We start from the raw sequence: 15042 nt of genomic DNA on the forward strand, positions 1-15042 counted from the left end.
AAAATAATAAAAAATAATAATGTCTAGATAAATAATAATAATAATAATTCTCCATAATATCTTATCCTCTTAAATAGTATTCACCCACATATCCATAACTATATTAGTCTTCCAAGCATTAACGTCTTTTCGCTCTTGCTCCTGGGTTTGAATAATAGGTTCAAAAGTATGATCTTCATTAATTGGTAACGTTAAAGATGAAGGTTCATCCACCGCTTCAATTGGAAATTCATCATAACGTCATTCTTTATGTAGAAAGTTATGTAGTGCTGCACATACTAACACAAGTTCTACTTGTGTCTTAAATAAAAATGGAGGTTTTGACTTAAAAATTGTGAACATTGATTTAAAAATACAAAATATTCTCTCGATCACATTCCTTAAAGATACATGACGAAGATTAAACAATTCTTTCTCATTTTCAGGGTCATTACCTTGACCTGCAAAATCTTGTAGATGATATCTTACACCTCAAAATGGAGCTAAAATTTGGCATCGATTAGGAAATCCACAATCCACAAAAAAAATATTTACCTAATTATATATGCAATATATATAATATTAGTATAATAATAATTATTATTATTATTTAAAGAATAAGCATTTAGATATAAAGAATATATATATATATATATATATATATATATATATTATTTTAGTTATATATTAAATGATAATTTTTAACGATATTTATAAATGTAAATTATTCTAACAAATATTTTAACAATATTTTCTCTTTTAAAAAATAAGCTAATGAAGACATAAATCCTAAACCTTAAAAAATTAGATATTGCAATGTCTTATGTTAATTTTTTTAAAATATAAAAAAGTCCTAATTTCACAATATAAAAAAAAATTCATAGTAAAAAAAATAAAATAATTGTTGAGTCATAAAAGGATGAGGGATAAGAGTAACAAACTTAAGGAAAGGAGAGAGATCGCAGTTTTTATGCTGAGAGGGTTCTTCCCCCAACTAAGATCCATTTTCATCTTTCACCTTTTTCTTTTCTTGACGTGTATTATAAAAAAATTACTACTTAAAATTTGAAATTTCAAGCATTTTTTTGTGTTATATAAAAAAAACAAATTCAAATACATAGAATAAAATAAAGCAAGTCAATTAAAGAAAACCAATAGAAAAATAGAGCAAGTCAATAACACTATTATTTACATATCAGAGTTTCACAAAATAGGGGAGTGGGATGAGAATAGTACTACAATATTATATATGAGCAATGAACAATAGTGCAGTATTATTAGCAGAGAAAAAATGGAGAAGACAAGAGCATAAAAAAAAGATGAAAAATTCACTTGAAAAATCTTGAAAAGTCACTTCAAACAATCCTTCAAAATCCGATGGGTTTGGATGAAATTGTTTTATGAATTTGGTATTTATAGATAACACTAGAAAGTCCTTCAAAATCCCTCTCACACAAAAATCTTTTAAAATCCTTATATTTTTAAATACCAATGGATTATTTTTAAGTTATAAAAAATCTCAAATGAATACCAATGAATTTTAATGAACTCTTTAAAAAATCTTGAAAATCCAGATTGAATACCACTAGATTGTTTTTAAGTGACATAAAATCCTGATTGAATACCAATGGACTTTTTTACTAAAAAAAAGTCTTTTAAAATCCTACAAAATCTTAAATCAATACACTCCCCTAAGACAATATTCACAACGACAGGAGAGTGTATTATGCAATATTTTTTACAAATTTCAAATTTCAAAATATAATAATTGAATTTAAAATAACCAATTAATGAATGCATAAATTCAAATACTCATTAATGACAATATTACAACTCATTATCCTTCCAACAATACTTAGTAATAAATGTTCATTTAAATTTCACTTTTTATTAAATGTTTCACCAGACATAGTACAACAATCTAAGTTAATCCTACATTTATTTCGTGTTATGACTCCAAGTTATCTTTTAAGTGCATTAAATATTTTATTCCTTAACAGATCGAACGAGAAAACATTCTCAAAAATTGGTAATACTGGAAAGTAAAATCAATGCGTTAGAGAGAGAGATAAAGATCTCAGAAATAACAGAAAAGCAAACAGGAGTTTTGAACATGTCGCATTGCTCTTATTCAACCACTATTTTTTGTCTCACCTAAACGAAATGATAATAAGTAGTTGTCAAGATTAGATAAAAGATGGACATCTTCATGCAAAACATTAAATGCTTGCATCAATGACTAATTTACTTTTTCTCTCTAATCTTGAAGAAAAGACAAACGAAGCAACTCAAAAAGAAAAATAAATATTCAACTCAAAGTTGTTGAAATGGTCATCTACTTCAAAACTACTATAAAATGATCAATCCACTACAAAAAAATACTTATTACCGACGGACTTTTTTCCACGGATAAATATCCATCTAAAAAATGACATTATCGATGGATTTTTCTGACGGATATTACCTACAGAATTTTTTCTTCTAAAATTTCAGATGAAGTTTACCCACGGATTTTTTTCATGGGTAAATTATGATGTTTTAGACAGATATTTCCCATGGATTATCTGTCTAAAAAATTGTTTGTAGAAAATAAAAAAAATTCATCAGTAACTTTAAAAATTTTAATGATAAAATATTAACAAATTAAATTCTTAAATACTTAACTAATTTTCTCATGCTAATTAATTTACCATACCAACTATTATATATATAAAATTTATAATTAAATGATAGTATAAAATAATAATTTACTATCAATATATTTAATATTATATAGTTAATTTTATTTAAATTGAGAAATATATAATTAGTGAAATGATATTGATGCATGATAGTCTAAAATTAAAAATAATTTCTTAATATTTATAATAATTTTACCAATTTTGAACTATATTTTTTTTTAATAAAACAAGATTATTATTTAATATAATTTTAAAATGATTTTTTTAAAATATTATCAATAATACTCATGAAATTACTGACGTTATTATTGACGGATGTATCCGTAGGTAATTATTTTTTATTAATAATTTATTTTAAAAATAATAAAATTAATTTATAAGTAATTATAATAAATAAAAATTAAATTAGATAATTACTCACGAATAGGTAATTATTTTTTATTAATAATTTATGTTAAAAATAATAAAATTAATTTATAAGTAATTATGATAAATAAAAATTAAATTAGATAATTACCCACGGATAAATTCGTGGGTAATTATTTTTTATTAATAATTTATGTTAAAAATAATAAAATTAATTTATAAGTAATTATAATAAATAAAAATTAAATTAGATAAATATCCATGGATGTATCCATGGGTAATTACCCACGAAATTATTCGTGGGTAATTACCGATGGATAAAACTGTGGGTAATTATTTTTTATTAATAATTTATGTTAAAAATAATAAAATTAATTTATAAGTAATAATGATAAATAAAAACTAAATTAGATAAAAAAAATTATAATATATATAAAATTCTTCTAGTTAAAGAAAAGTCTCTAAAAACGTTATGGCACAAGAAAGACATTTGTGCTTTATATATAGAAGTTAATTATTCTTTGATTAGTTACTAATTTTCATTTAATATATGTTTATACAAATTTTAAATATGATTTATTGATTTAACTATAATATTTAATTTTATATATAATTTATTATAAATTTTAATTATATGTAATAAAAATGTAACTTGTGAAATACACAGACTAAAATATTAATATTTTTTAATTTAGATAAAAATTATAGTATTATATTATATTGTAATTCTTGAAATATACTAGAATGAGAGGATCCAAAGATTGTACAAGTATGCGATTGTATAGTTGAAGATGACTTAAATGAATTAATTTGTACTATTTATACCAATGAGATGCATCTACTGTTTGGTTGTTTATTCCTTAAGAACTTTACAGTTAAGCGTGCTTGACATAGAGTAATTTAGGGATGGGTGACCTTCTGGGAAGTTTTCCAGAAAAATGCGCAAATGACGACAAGGCACGCTGTCTTGTGTTGATATGTGGGGTTTGTGGGGTCAATCTTTGATCCTAAAAGCGGACGAATATCTCAAAAAGGGTTACCCATAGAGGGTTCTGACCAACGAGGAGTTGTGTGAAGTGTTGTGGATTGGAACTGCTGAAATGTCAGATATGAGGGATGTTGCACTAAATAAGGATGTTATTTAATATAATTTCAAAATGATTTTTTAAAAATATTATCAACAATACCCACGGATAAAATTCGTGGGTTATTTCGTCAGAAAGTTACCCACGGATTATAATTCGTCGGTAAATATTTCATACGAGCAATTTACCAACAGATTATTTTCCGTCTGTAATCCATCGGAAATGAAGTGTTACCTACAGATTTTTTGAATTAACCACGGATTTTGGTCGTCTATAATTTTAAAATTTCTTGTAGTAATCTCCAAACAACAAAAAAGAGAGGAGGGGACAAGAAGAACAGAACTTGAAGTAACATAAATAAAAGATCAATACTTACTGAGAAATTTGTATACTACAAAGAAGTTCTTCAAATTCTTAGATCTTATATAGTTCTTTGTAAAATATTTTGTGCTTAAGTTTTATAGCATCACGTTTAGAAGAGACGAAACTATCTCTGTAACTCTTTTCAAATTCATTTGTAAGGGTGGAGCCTAGACAGGCTTGTTCAAAAGAATACTTAGTGTTTAAGCCTATAGATACTTGGTTGAAAATAATACTTGGTGATTTAGCTTAGAGAGGCTTGTTGAAAATAATACTTGATGATTTAGCCTGAAGAGGCTTTTTGAAAGGATACTTGGGTAGTTGCTTGAAGAGGCAAGACAAAGACTAAATAGGTTAAGTCAGAAGTGGTTTGTTGAAAGAATACTTGTATCTTGAAAAAGATAGTGGAACTCAATCTGGTTGGATTGAGAACTAGATGTAGTCTCTGTGATTGAGATGAACCAGTATAAAAGATTTGTGCTCTTTCATCTAATTACTTTCTAGTAATTCGTCTATCAAAACTTATACTACTTCACTGCACCTAAAAAATGCGAGTTTTTGATATATACTATTCAACTCTCCTTTTAGTGTGTATCTTTTTCTCTAACATATTGTATGAGGAGGAAACCCAATTTGTATCTATTTTTTAAAAATTTTGTATTCTATATAATTCTCCATTACTCTAATTGATAATATTAAGTAGTATGTATGTTTAATTTTGTGTGTTAAACTAATTTTGTGGATCTTGAATTGCCCATGAGTTCCCATGAGAATCTTAAGGGAATCCATTTTTGGTGATTGCATGAGAAGTTGATATGAGTATGTAATTATGTTCATTATATGTTTTAATTATAATTAATTTTATATAATTTGAATTCTTTGAGAATTTATGTGTCTATAATTTTTTGTAAGAAATCATTGTTTATAGAGCAAAGTGAAAAGGGATGTTAATTGCATGAATATGTGAAATTGAGGTTAGATTTGAGTAATTAATAGTATAATAGAACAGTATTAGCCTTTAATCTATGTTTTTTACCGATTGGATGGGAAAAAGAGAGTTTGGGTGTGAGTTGTGTTTTGTTTTGAAAATTTTTGGTAAGAATATACCTTGGTTTTATGCAATTTATTTATGTGTAATTAATGAAATTAAACTATGATTGTTAGGTTATAAAGTAGGCATTTGGGACTATAGTTTAAATTAAAGAATCACATAAAAATATTAAAGAATGATCGAGTTAGGCGAGTCAAAAGATGTCTGTAAAAAATGTGTGAAAGGAACGTAAGTAAAATGAAGCGAAATAATTGAAAAATGTCTATAAAAAAAGATGTTACTTATAACAAGTATTCATAAATATTATTTTACCTTTTCATTATTGAGTCTTGGACCTTTGAGATAGATGATAATAAAAAAGTATATCATCAAATTAAGCTCAAGATTGAAGTATTTCAATAAACACCTTTATTGGCTAAACATTGTTTCTCATAACAACCATTTCTTTAACATTCTTGTAACATTATTACTTGTTTTGACACTTTCTCAAGCAAGCATCCACCGCATGAACTGGAAGACGACCACGATCATCTAACAAGTAAAGTCAATTATTAAAACATGTAAAACATATATAATTAACTCAAATATAAAAAATAATTATAAAACTTTTAAAATTACCAATATTAATGTCAACCGGTTTGATCAAGTCACAACTACTAATACAATTGTAGATAGCATCGACAAACATTTTATGACAATGTTGTACTTCACAAAGTTTCACACACAATTTATATGGTCTATAAAGTGCACATTGTATTGCGCATCTAATTTTACATGTGGATAATTTAAAAGAGTCATAGTTTGACTCAACTTGCACAAGTGAATAATTGTATTTAGCTTGTGCGAAACAAAACATGGCGATGATCATAATCACAAACCCAGTAGTTTTCATCTCATTCTTTGCCATAACTATTTTTCAAATCTTTTATAAATGATCCCAAAATTTTGTATAGATGTTATGTTAAGTTCTTGTATCAGTGTTTCACAAAAAAGTAAACATCAATTTATAAGCATGGAATACACGCGTACTAAAATATGCACTTGTGGAGGAAGAATTTTTTTTTATGTATAAAAAATATATCATTACCATAAAATAAGAAATTTAATTTACTATCATAAAATAATCCTCCCCCAAATTAAAGACATTTTAGACAATTCTTTATATTGAGAATAATTTAAGTCCCACATTGACTAGAGACTAGGCAATTCAATAGTATATAAGTGGAAAACAACCTTTATCTTATAAGCCGATTTTGTAGGATTGAGTTAGACTTAAATCCACTATTCTAATATGGTATCAGAGTTATCCTAGATTCTTAAAAATGGACCACCTACCATTAATACATGCACCATGGGCATGAGGGGGTGTATTCAAGTCCCGAGCAAAGGGCTTAAATCCACTATTCTAAGATGGTATCAGAGTTATTCTAGATTCTTAAAAATGGACCACCTACCATTAATATATGCACCATGGGCATGAGGGGTGTATTCAAGTCCCGAGCAAAGGGCTTAAATCCACTATTCTAAGATGGTATCAGAGTTATCTTAGATTCTTAAAAATGGACCACCTACCATTAATACATGCACCATGGGCATGAGGGGGTGTATTCAAGTCCCGAGCAAAGGGCCACCTACCATTCATTGATACATGTACCATGAGTATGAGGGAGTGTATTCAAGTCCAGTCAATCCTAGATCAGTAAAAAAGGGCCACCTACCATTTATCCACATATCAAGCCCAATAGTATATAAGTGAAAAGCAACCCTCATCTTACAAGCCAGTTTTATAAGGTTTAGTTAGGCTTAAATCCACTATTCTAAGACTTTATATATATAGTTATTTTATGTTTCATTCATTAATAAATTATTATCTTTTGTGCTTATCATAAGACTTGGACATCCCGTATTGCTGAATAGAGCACCTACTGTCGGAAAATCCTCGGATAAAAACTCTTGTTATTTTAGTTAGGACCAACATATTTCCCCGGCGAACCTGTAAAAACTTCTGCTAAATTTTTTAAAAAATTTAGTCTCCTTTATAAGACTAATCTATTGTCTCAAATATTAATTTTTTTAAAAAAATTATATTATTAAAAAACTAATATTGTATCATAAAATATAATATTATATATATATATATATATATATTAAATTTAAGGACAAAACAACACTACCTAGATATAATCCCTAATCATGTATAATTAATTGTTAAAATATATTTCTATCCATTATTTAATTTGTTTATTGGTTATTAATTTTTTTGACAAGATAAATAATTTTTCTATTATCATGTAATATACATAAAATTATCATATATATATATATATATATATATATATTATAATTATGATATCAGTGATAAATTATATATTAATAATTTGTGAAACATTATCAAATATATCCACTCGATAATTAAAAATGATATTAAAAGATTTTAACTCAAGTGACTTGACACTTATGTTCTTTAGTTAAGAATTGAAAATTGATTCTCGTCTTGAATAGAGTCGCAATTAAAAATAGTACCATTTTATCTTTATAAAAATCAACTCGATGAAAAGAAATTATAATTCTCTATTAAAAAAAATAGCAATTACAAATAATAAATAAATAATTTCAAATTAATACTTTTACTTTTAAAATTTATAAATATGATATATAAATGTAAAATAGTCAATCAATAAATGTAATATTTTAAATACTCATTAATGCGTCATTAAAACCAATTACCTTTCACATGGAGTACAATACATAATAATAAAAGTATACTTAAAATTATTTTCTTATTAAATGTTATGCCAATTAATATATCATATTTTCTTTACTCATCACAGTTATAATAACAACACTATAATTAAAATGCAAGATTTTGTGTGTATTATCTTAATCCTACCATTATGATGGAGGACCATTCTTAGAGCTTCATGTGGGACCTATCACTAGGTCCATGACTAGGAGATTGGAAGAGGATAAGAGAGCTAACACCTTCAGAGACATGTTTCTTATGGCTATTAATTATTCTCCTAAGCCTTGTTAACGTTAAATTTATTATTCCTATTTTACCCTTATCTTTAATTTCCTATTTTACCCTTGTATTTTGGGTACCTTAGACATATGGTTTATTTTTCTTGTATTACCCTTGTATTTTGGGGTGTCTTAATCATAAGATTTATTTTTACTTATATTTTCCATTTTACCCTTGTATTATGAGGTGCCTTAGATTATAGGATTTTATTTTATAGCTATGGTATTTTATTAAGGATAGAAACTAGGCCTAGACATGTTTTTTGGTGGCATTGCATTTATTTTTGGACTTGACAAAGCTTAGGCCCAAGTGGAGGGCACCTAGGTTGCATAATCTTATAATGCACCTAGATGTAGCTTAACCAAACCCAAAGATTTCATCCTTGGCCACTGTAAACACCCAATTTCGTCCGGGGCACACAAACAAGGAAATAGACCTCCGTTGTGAAGGAAAGGAGCTCCCGAAGTGACTAAAATACCTAAAAGTGCTAGGCTAGAACGAAACGTTCCAATACCAGAACGGGTCGTTCCAAACAAGTCAAATTTGGAACGGACCATTTTGAAAAGGGCAACCCTGTGTTAATTTTTACTCTGGAACAGGCCGTTCCGTTTTCAGAATGGGCCGTTCCAGGGTGCGAAATTTGCACATAATGATTGGCCCAGAATGGGCCGTTCTAGCCCCTTCTGATTCCTATAAATAGAGGCCTTGGGCACAGTTCTCCTAGCGGCCAGAGAAATTTTGAATAAAACTCTTTTGAGCACGAAAATTTTCTATCTCTCTCCCTTCTATTGTATTTCTTGATATTTATGTCGCATCTCTATCTTCACTCTCCCTCCTATTGTATTTCTTGATATCTGTGAGGCATACTGTAGTGTGAAAGGTTGTCACAAATCACCTTCTCCATATTTGAAGATCCAATAAAGCTTGTTCAAGAGGTATTTCAGTCAATCTTCTTCTTTTCCTGTTATTTCTCATCTTTATCTCTTTTTTTGTTATAATAAACTTCATAATGTAGATATTTTAGGGTTAATCGCTTAATTTATATTTTAAGCATGTAAATAAACATTATTAAAGGGGATTTAATATTTAATCTATTAATTCTTATTACGTTATCTTCATCATAAGGTACCGATTTAGGGCGTTGTAGGGGTGCTTAATACCTTCCCTACATGTAATCAACCCCCGAACCCAATTCTGGATATCAAGGCCATTATTGGATCTTTAAAAACCTTTTCTTTTTCCAATATTTTGAGTAAAATATTGGTGGCGACTCCATGAACCTATTTTCAAAATCATTAATTAAGGATTAGTCTGGTGTCCGGGCATTCCTTAATTAATGAGACTTTTAAAAGGATGTCTAAACCATAGGTTGCAAGATCGAAAAATTTTCGGGTTGCGACAGATGACGACTCTGTTGGGGAAGTTTAAAGAGGGTCAGGCCCATTTAATTGATGAAGTTAACAAAATAAAAATAATAATTTAAATATTTTTCCCCTTTACTTTGTTTGCTTTATTTGATTGGCTTTAATATTTGTTTGCTTGTTTAAATTCAACATTTGTTTGGAATAAAAATTATACACAATCCTTTACACACAACAATTTCTCCTACACCCGGGGGCATGAAGGTAATAAACATAGGGAGTGATTGATGTACGACCGGCCCAAGTTTGGCCTTGGAGCCTGCGAGCCTTGTCGGAAATCACGCTCAAGGTGATAACCGGTTATTCTAGCCCGAAATACTGCGACAGACCTTAGAGTTTGTCATGTGACGGCGACAGAGATACTGGGTCCCTATAATGGGGGCACCTTGGGGGCCTTAAAGACCAGTGAGGTTAGAACCATCCAATACAATGCACTTTTCTCGACAGGGACCACAGACCAAGAATTTGAACATGATCGTTCGTGGGTATACGTTGATTGAGCATGTGTATGTGCATTTGTTTGTATTATTTTGTTCTAATAAGATGGATTGGAATTTTAAAATAAGCAAATAGATAATAAAGAAATAAAAATAATAATGATAAAAACTATATACCCTTTTGTTCATTCTTAGGTCATCATTCCATTAACATCATATAAGTAGTTTCTTTTTTAAAAAAAAAAATGAATAAAAGAAATCTCATCTTCATGCATCATTTCCCTTTAGACAATAGAAACATGATAAAGGTTAGGCAAAAAAAAATGACATGCATTCTAGATTAGCTCATTAATTTCATTCATTTTTATTTTATTAGCTAAGGAGGATTAGGTTGCAATACGTATAGAAAGTTAAGAAAAGTGAATGCTCTAATATATGACAATATCTGCGCTCTAAAGAAAAGCCCAAATCAAATTTAAAAAAAAAATACTATGGTTGGGCTCTTGCTTTGATATGTTTGTTGAAGTAAGTCTTCTTAGAATCTAATATAGATTATCGCTTAATACTGTCAAAATTTATTTGAGCATTCACAAATAAACAAATCAATAAGACTGATATTTATTATTCTCAACTTTCTCTACATTCTGCATTATATTCATTTAGAACATATCCCTCCTTGTAAAAGAATAAATAAGAATAAAAAGGGAAATTAACCTATGTGTGTTAATCGGAAGTAATGGAAGCAAGCCATGCATAAAGAGTTGAGGGTAAAGAACTTCACAATCATTAAGATGCCAACTCTTGCCCTAAGAGGATAAAGCCGTGTTGTGCAACCGTGAAATCCAAGTGGAATGGAAAAATGACTAGGAATGGATGGATCCACACTCCTAACGAGTTGTAAGCTAATAAAGAGAACCTAAGAAGGGCGAATCCCTCAAACACTAAGGCAAAGTGAATAGAGCTTTCTTGAAAGATGATTTCAATAAGAAAGAAACATTGCTTATTAAGAAGCTGCTAGAATGAAAACCCGCAAAGGGCATTCTAGTAAAAAAAAAAGAGTAATGTTTGTTCGAGCTAAAAATCGAGAGACAGCTTGGATGTTCCTCTTGAAAAGCAAGACTCCATAGAAAACTCTATCATCGCTTCTACCCATTCCTACTTCTTAGGAAAGGCTCAGGATATGAGTTGACAACACCTTCATGAGAGAAGAAGCCAAAGGACCTCCCTCTACACGAGAACTTCTGAATTGCCACATCCAAGCAAGTGTAGGACTAGCCCTACAGTTAGACAACTTAGGCCTCTCTAAGGGGCAACCTCCCTCTACTTCTTTGTGTACGAATCATGAACTTGGGGCATGCCCGGGCCCTCAAGCTATATTAAATGGGCACGTGTAAGTTAAAAATTCTATTTTAATACCATACACTTTTCTACTTCATTTCTCTTCTCCCTTTTATCTACTCTAAGTCTCATCAACAAACCTTAAATAAACAAGTACATTTGAAATAAAGACGTCATTAGAAACAATGGCTTAATACGCAATAAAAAACACATAAAGATCAATCAAATTGGGCATGACTTGTGGATAAAAGTCCAAATGAAATCAGTGCAAGGGGCATCCCCCTTTAATGAAGGAATGAAAGATGATCACAAATGCTGCAAAGACAAAAGCCTGGCAGGAAACCCACTAAGGGTGTTGCGCAAAAATTAGGGCAAGGTCCGCTAGGAGACCCACAAACAAAAAAGGTAGTCTAGGCAAAAGTGAGAATCAAAGAAAAAAGAAAATTTCCTCTAGGGAACACATCTCAAGTAACCTAGGCAAAAGTTAGGACAAAGCAGCATCCCGAGCTGAAAACCGAAAGGCGGCTTGAGAAGATCATTTAATCAATATGCAATCCCAAGTCATCGCTTAACTTTGAAGGAAATAATAAGCTAACGCGGAATATGATTTCCTCACTTTGAATGTGCTTGTTCATCAGCCTAAACCACTAGCCTACCTTGGCCAACCGTTCTTCTACAAACCATTTTGAAAAAAATCCTTTCTAACAAAACTTTTACAAAAAAAATATATGTATATATCCCCTTCCTATCATTCCTCTTGACCTACATGGCATTAAGATAAATTTGAGAGATACATGGAATATGCACAATGAACACTCACAAGGAAAAGATGGAGGTGTCCTAGAACAGAGTCTAGGTACACCTGATCTAAGGGTTAACATATCATATTCGGTACAAGCGAGAGGGCCGAACTACACAAACCTCAGGTTCAAAAAAAGAAACACTAAATTCGACACGTCTAAAAGGCTAACAATCCATGTCATTGATCAATGCGCATAGATTAATTTCTTGAAAGTAAAATCAATCTGCATTTAAGCATTAGCATAGAGGCGTCATTTGCATAGCATGCATAGGGCACAAGTGTGCACAAAAGGGTATAACTTCACTTTATAAAAAAAATATAATAATAATAATAATAAAAATTCAATCCATTCCTATCTTGCATTTTCATGTGCATCCATGCATCCATACTCACCATGGGGCATCCACAACCATCCATCAACAATCAAACAATCAATCATCAATGAATCAAAAGGACTTTGCAACAAGCGCCTGGAGAGGCATCACAATACTCACACGGCAAGGGCAACACTGGAATCCCTGCTAGCCATCCACTTCTCTGCCCACCAACACAGGGGCACATCAAACATCTCCTACCCATCCACCTAGGGGCAGCCTTTCATCCCACAACACCAACAAGAAAGGCCAAAAAGGAAATTAAAGGCATCACGACACACCTCCTGCCCAACATCCTTGGGGCAATATCTACCATAAGTCAAGCAAACCAATGAGGGCACCGACAGTTTCCTCAAAATACAACAAAGGTCTGGAGAGACTGTACTCGCATCCCAATCTGGTATACGACAAAGCCGTGAGGGAAAGGTCTGGAGAGATTGTACTCAAATCCTAATCCGGTATACGACAAAGCCATGAGGGAAAGGTCTAGAGAGACTGTACTCACATCCCAATCCGGTATACGACAAAGCCGTGAGGGAAAGCTCTGGAGAGACTATACTTGCATCCCAATCCGGTATATGACAGAGCCGTGAGGGAAAGGTTTGGAGAGACTGTACTCACATCCCAATCCGGTATACGACAAAGCCGTGAGGGAAAGGTCTGGAGAGACTGTAGTCATCTCCCAATCCGGTATACGACAAAGCCGTGAGGGAAGCTGAGCTACAAAAATACTCCCTCTTCAACAAGCTACAAATAAAAGAACGTACTATCACAAGAGAAACAATGGAGCATCTACTTGAAGATCGAAGATCAGGTGTATAGTTCGTCAGCCTTGTTACCCAATAGAGTATGCAACCAACACTCAACTTCTCTAAAGGGTGAGGATACGAGCAAATACACCTATCCAAGAGAAGGAACGTAGAAGTGCCATCACCAAAGAGACGAGGAGGAGACCCGGATGAAATGTCTACGTCTTTACTTGCCTTTGGAAAAGCAACACATAGCTATTCCAAAGGACAAGTAAAGAGGGGCAGCTGTAGACACCCAATTTCGTCCGGGGGCACACAAACAAGGAAATGGACCCCCGTTGTGAAGGAAAGGAGCTCCCGAAGCATAGAAACAACAAGACAGGACATCATAAGGCCTAAAGGCCAAATAAGGTGGTTTTAGTAGCCCGGAACGGGCTGTTCCAAAATCAGAACGGGCCGTTCCGAACCCCGGAACGGGCCGTTCCAATATCAGAACGAGCTGTTTCAATATCAGAATGGGCCATTCCAATGTGACTAAAATACCTAAAAGTGCTAGGCTAGAACGGGGCGTTCCAATACCAGAACGGGCCGTTCCAAACAAGTCAAATTTGGAACGGGCCGTTCTGGAAAGGGCAACCCTGTGTTAATTTTACTTTGGAAAGAGTCGTTCTATTTTCAGAACGAGTCGTTCCAGGGTGCGAAATTTGCACATAATGATTGGCCTAGAAAGGGCCGTTCCGAATCCAGAACAGGCTGTTCTGGCCCCTTCTGATTCCTATAAATAGAGACCTTGGGCACAGTTCTCCTGGCGGCTAGAGAAATTTCGAATAAGACTCTTTTGAGCACGAAAATTCTCTATCTCTCTCCCTTCTATTGTATTTCTTGAGATTTATGTCGCATCTCTATCTTCACTCTCCCTCTTATTGTATTTCTTGAGATCTGTGAGGCATACTGTAGTGTGAAAGGTTGCCACAAATCACCTTCTCCATATTTGAAGATCCAATAAAGCTTGTTCAAGAGGTATTTCAGTCAATCTTCTTCTTTTCCTTTTATTTCTCATCTTTATCTTTTTTTTTGTTATAATAAAATTCATAATATAGATATTTTAGGGTTAATCGCTTAATTTATATTTTAAGCATGTAAATAAAAATTATTAAAGGGGATTTAATATTTAATCTATTAATTCTTATTACGTTATCTTCATCATAGGGTACCGATTTAGGGCATTGTAGGGGTGCTTAATACCTTCCCTACACGTAATCGACCCCCGAACCCAATTCTGGTTAACCAGGCTATTATTGGATCTTTAAAAACCTTTTCTTTTTCTAATATTTTGAGTAAAATATTGGTGGCGACTCCATGAACCTATTTTCAAAA

The 15042-nt window shown here is 31.4% G+C and overlaps 1 long non-coding RNA gene across 1 annotated transcript; it reads right to left on the minus strand.

The window, feature by feature from the left end:
- Positions 1 to 5885: 5885 nt before the first annotated feature.
- On the minus strand, positions 5886 to 6579 carry LOC109788033 (uncharacterized). The gene is made up of 2 exons (XR_002238665.3): positions 6141 to 6579; positions 5886 to 6053 (listed from the first exon to the last, which is right to left on the minus strand). It is a non-coding gene; the product is annotated as an uncharacterized LOC109788033 (long non-coding RNA).
- Between the last annotated feature and the right edge of the window lie 8463 nt (positions 6580 to 15042).

Source organism: Cajanus cajan, chromosome 9 (genome assembly GCF_000230855.2).
Source record: "Cajanus cajan strain Asha chromosome 9, NIPB_CcT2T_4, whole genome shotgun sequence".
Classification (NCBI taxonomy): Eukaryota; Viridiplantae; Streptophyta; class Magnoliopsida; order Fabales; family Fabaceae; genus Cajanus; species Cajanus cajan.